The sequence below is a fragment of the Ovis aries genome, chromosome 4, assembly GCF_016772045.2.
Source record: "Ovis aries strain OAR_USU_Benz2616 breed Rambouillet chromosome 4, ARS-UI_Ramb_v3.0, whole genome shotgun sequence".
In the NCBI taxonomy this organism is placed as follows: domain Eukaryota; kingdom Metazoa; phylum Chordata; class Mammalia; order Artiodactyla; family Bovidae; genus Ovis; species Ovis aries.
The window spans coordinates 54,481,177-54,487,176 of record NC_056057.1 but is presented as its reverse complement, the minus strand read 5'-3'; positions in this window follow the sequence as shown (position 1 = coordinate 54,487,176).

Here is a 6,000-nt window from a genome sequence, read left to right as displayed (position 1 = left end):
CTTTGATATCCAGTTTCTTGTTGCCACACAATACTTGTCAACATTTCACATTCTCTAAATGATATATTTAAAATTCTAAATTTGAACTGTTGAAATTTAAAATGAGAACTATTTCTACTGTACATATGAACCATACATAATTTGTAAAATAATACTTCATAATACTGATTATTTTCACTTACCTTATTTACAAATATACTAATTCTTACAAAAAAATAAGGCAGGTTTTATTTTGCTTCTCAAATACATTCCAGTGTTAAAGGGTTGCTTTTAAGCAATATAATCTTATAAAAGTACAAGATAAAATTTTGTTCTCATAATAATTAGATTCAATAAACTATTAAAGTAACATTTCTGTATAAAAATGCTCTTGTTTTTAATTCTCACTTTTCTCTCTGTTATATGTGGGATTCTCTAAATTGCAAAGGGCTGTGGTTTTAAAAAATATACAAAAGAGTGTTAAAGTTCAAAGTTTTTCTTATCCCCTTTTAGCTATTTGAAGAAAGGGAAAATGGCTATATAAAGCTTGATATTTTCAACAATCATTTTTTTTCTCTTTTCTGTCATTGTGATGAAGAGTATATCTAATTATTGTCCATAAATAAACACAACAAAGCCATTTAATCATTTCCCCTGCATCACAGTCACATACTTACTTTCACACATTTATTATCAAATATTGTACAAGGTTTTCTTCTGTGTATTCTTATCTGGTGACACTGTTAATGGTTATCATATTTGTCAACTGATACTTTCCAACTGTACTCCTAAAAATCCTCTCTGCACTTTCAAGTCACAATTACCTAATATTTAAAATAAAGTTCAAGGTACTCTTTTTGGATCTGGTTTGTGGTTTGTGTCTTCCCTGTAATGATGCTTAACCAGGTCTAATGCTGCTGCTGCTAAGTCACTTCAGTCGTGTCCGACTCTGTGAGACCCCATACATGAAGGCATTTCCTTCCCAGACAGTAAAATGACTAGGGCTAGAAAGCTATATCTGTCTCTTAATTCCAAGAATGGTATGTCTTTTTAATAAAGAGTCTTCAGTTTTAGAAATGCCTTAATATTCTCCCTACCACATGGATCTACTATCCCATTCTCTCAGAAAGAGCTGGTACCTTAAGTCCACCATGCTGGAGAGCTGCAATGAAGAATCTTTCCTTCCCTTCTACTCTGTGTCTTCTTATTTGATTTCATTTTCATTTCTTCTTCACTGTGAAAGACAGAGAGGAGCATTAGTCAACTTGTTGGGGAACTGATGAGAAGTTTTGTGGCTGTGGCCATACTTCCAAAGTGGTGTGTGATTCTGATCCTGATCCTGTTCATTTTCCGTAGCACCCTATACATCAGGTACCATAGCACCATATTATAGTGAAATGTACACGTACATAGCTGGTTCTCCTGAGCCAGGACTATTTCATTTCTATGCCTCTATCACCTAGTAAAATAACAAATTGCAGGCCCTTGGTTAAAAAAAAAAAAAAAAAGTGACTAAACTGAACAAAGTTTTAAGCAGAGCTGAGGGATCCAGAGTTAATCACATGGTGGTTGTGGTTACAACTATAACATTAGCATGGGAGGCCAGGAGAGTATGTGCCGTCCCTCTGCGGGAGTGATAACTCTAGAGGAGATACCTGTCTCTCTGATCGCATGCTCTGCTAGGCACTGAGTTCACTCCAGCCTTGGAGAATCCCATAAGGAAAACCTGCTGAAACAGATGTCCAGTTTCCTATTAACTCTGTTAGATCCTCATTTGAAAGGATTAGATGACCAGGCTATAGATGATGGATATTGCGTATGCATTTACTGGCCTAAATATATGCTAAGTGTGGAAAGTACTCTAAATACCATATTTTCCCTTTGTTTTCCATATCCAGTTCATCACTAGACCTGGACATGAAAGCAGACTCTACAGTTTGGGTTCAAAGTCTGGTTCTACCACCGACAAGCAGTGTGACCTTGGCGAAATGACCCAGTTTCTCTGTGCTTCAGTTTTATCTGTACCAAAATAAATAAATAATAGTACGGATGCAGGATTTCTTCCAACTAATATGTGTATTAAAATATACAAATACTTAAAATAGCACCATTCAGATGTGACATTTTTCCTAACCTACTTTTTTAATTCAACCCCACAGCCATTATTTTAGATCACTCGCGTATCCTTTCCTGCCTGGACTGGACTCCTTGCCTCTAAGGGACAAGGACACTTGTTCTACAATGTCCTCTCCAAACAGTTTCTAGGTTTTCACTGTTGAGTCTACATTTGCCAGTCACCTTCCTAGGAAGCACCACTGAGCCCATCTCTTGCTTAAAACCTCTTGATTACTTCTCATCCAAAGTCTAGGAAGTCACCACGCTTTCATATATTCCTAGATATTAACATTAATCTTATTTTGCTTAGCCTCCCACTCCTTTGCTCCAACCCTGAGATGTAGTCAGTCAGATTCTTAATAATTTCCAATATTCAATGTGCCATTTCTCATCTCCATAACTTGCCATATGCCCTCTTCACTAGAATGCATATCACTGTTAACTTCAGTTCTCACTTTATGACAACTCAAAACCTCCTCTGTGAAACTGTTTCAGATCCTTTCAATTCACACAGCCTCACCACTGCAAAACTCATGAGACTATTCTTCAACTGTTTCCCTATACATGTTCCTAGACTGAATTTTTTGAGAGCAAGGCCAATACATTTTCCTTCACTGTATTTCAAGCCCTAAACCTATGATTTGCAATTAAATAAATGATTATGATGAATGAATCTGTGCCCACGTATGTTTTCTAATGGTTAGCTTTATTAGAATGTACACCATTTCTGTGAGTTGATCCATTATTTGCTCTGATATAGGTAAACATTTAAATCCCTTAAAGCAAAATTTCACAGAACCTAAAATTATATGCTATCTGGCTTGTCAAGAATAACTCCTAAGAGGGAGTATAGTGTAAACAGTGGTTTTCAAGGTGCGGTCCCCGCTCCAAAGGCATCAGAATTACCTGGGAGTTCATTAGAAACGTAAAGTTTTGGTCTGCTTTGTAGACATAATGAATCAGAAACTCTGGGGATGGAGCCCAGGAATCTGTGTTCTAATAAGCTCTGCAAGTGATCTGGATATACTCTCATGTTTGAGAATCGCTGGAGTAATTAGGGCAGACGGAACCAGACTTCCTGATTCAATTACCAGCTCTACCCCGATACTAGCAGTCAGACTGTAGAACATTACCTAACCTCTCTGTGTCTCAGCTTCTTCATCCATGACATGAGAATCATAATAATTAGGGTTGTTATGATGATTAAATGAGTTAATACACAGAAAGTACTTACCACAGTGCTTAATCAGTAATGATACTTAATTAAGTCTAGCTCTTATCTTACAAAATCATTATCCTCATGAAATTTATTCTCTGTGAGGTGTTCTTCATATTTCCTCCTCCTTTTGATTTCATACCCAGAATCTACTCTCATGCTGGTGAATACAACTACTGGTAAGTTTGACGAGAACCAGGACTGAACAAATAGGACTTCCAGGCCACTAAAGGCCACCATGTGACCCCACTCAGGTAGGTGCATAATCGTATATAAGACTCAGTGAATGAAAGAAAGGAGAATTTGTTTTCTTCTCTAATTAATCTGCTCATGATGTAGCAAGCACTGTTTTTGTTTTTTGTAATATATCCTCATAGTTTTATCTGGATTTCTTTTTTAACATCTCTTTTTCTATTCTTCAGTAGTTTTATCATTGATAATAGTAACTACTTATCAAGATGAATACTACCCCCAAAAGGAAAGCATTTCAAGAAAAACATCCCCCAAATGCAAAACTGTGTAAAAATATTTAGCTAAGAAAATGTTTTGATGTAAGCAGAATATTTTGAAAATTATTTTTCTAGAAAATGGAATGCTCATCCATTAGTCTACTATTAGTTAGATACTGCATAGTTTCTCAAAGACTTCCAAATATTTCACAGCATTTCAATCTTAGAACTCTTGAAGAAATAGTTTTATAGTGGCAAAGTGACTAAGTGTATAGGTACAATATTTCATGAGAAAATGTCTGGAAGGATTTTTTGCCTTCATCACTAGTTAGAAAATTGCATTTTCACTTATTATTTGTAACAGTATCCAGTTGGGATGACTATTTTTACTGTCTTGAGCAGAGGAAAATTATGTACATTATACAAACATGTATGCAGTCATATACACAAGACAGAGCTAAGTTTAAATCCTTTTAAAATGTGTATATTCCCCAATAATGCACATAAACAACTGTCTTATGGCAGTCAGCCTTTTATGGAAATATTTAAATAAAAAGCAACTTCTCTAGGATTGAAACAAGTCAATGCCCTGGCATGGAATCCTTTGCCTACAACAATGTGCAAATTTTTGCTTCAGAAAACTGGTATTTCTCAGCTTTCATAGAAATCTTTCACCTTTTTTTTATTACCGCACTCTACTGATGTCTTAGCACACAGTAAGTTTTACTATTCAGAGAGTCAATATAGAATTGTAGGCATTTTAATTTTTTTAAATGCGTCTTAACTAGGACATCATTGAGAAACATCATTGAAAATGAAACCCTTAAAAGAGGTAAATAATCTTATGATTAATACTGTAAGACAATGAGAAAGGCTACAGTGAAAAACTCTGAATAGCATGTTTAATTTTACTTATCCCAATTTGAGAATGCAAATTAAAGAAAGTTTCAAAAATTCAAAACAATTAAGAGAAAAGGTGACAGTAATTAATGAAGAAAGCTTACAGGATCTCACTTGTTAGAACACGGTCTAACAGTGCTTAGTGGTAGAGATGATAATCTACTGATATTTGAGGAGTATGAACAACGAAAATGAATATAATTTTATAAAAATATTGGTACAGTGGAAATAATTAGGGATATTAGGAAGAATTTTTAAGGCAAAAATGAAAGAACCTAAGAAGAAAACTGGATGGTGATACAGATTTATAGTTTAGATCTGTAACACTAAAACAATTTCTTTCAATTATTGATTAACTCACGTCAGCTGATTCTTGTGCATATAAATAGTACAGAAAGTATAGTGTTTTGTATGTTTCAAAGACAAATAGTAGCGAAAATTGGGCCGAACATCTGAATCCTGAAATTCGTATTCAGCAAACATGGAAATAAAATGCTTATACATACAAATATACTGCTTATACATACTAAGTTTCTGACTCAAATTCCCTAATAATTACAGTCTTCAAACAGCCCTACTCATTCATACATTAGCATTAAAACAAATATTAAACTAAAAGTGTTCTCTAGCTATAGACAGACGATCCCTATTGTCATTAGATATCACATGAGTTAATTCAAGGAAACGTTTTGGTGTGTTTCCTGAGATATGTATCAGACTTTACATAAAATGTTGGCATAGAAGTTTCAGATATTGGCAGCTTGATACTAGACAATGTGCATGTGTGCTATCATGTCTGACTCTTGGCAGTCTCATAGATTATAACCCAGCAGGTTCCTCTGTCTATAGGATTTTCCAGGCACCAGGTGGAGAGGAAGGAAAGGGTGGGATGTACGGAGAGAGTAATATTGAAACATGAGTTTCCATATGTAAAATAAAGAGCCAATGAGAATTTGTTGTGTGACAAGGGAACTCAAAGTGGGGCCCTGTAACAACCTAGAAGTGTGGGAAGGGCAGAAGAGGTGGGAGAGAGGTTCAAGAGGGAGGGGACATATGTAGACCTATGGCTGATTCATGTTGATGTTTGGCAGAAATCAGCACAATGCTGTAAAGCAATTACCCTTCAATTAAAGATAAATAAATTAAAAAAAGAGAGAGAATACTAGAGCAGGTTGCCATTTCCCATTCCAGGCAATCTTCCCAACCCAAGGATCAAACCTGCATCGCTTGTGTCTTCTGCACTGGCAGGCTGCTTCTTTACCACTAGCGCTACCTGAGAATCCCCAGAAACAACACAGATAAAGTTAAAAGATAAATGAACCCTGATTCTGAAAACTCCAG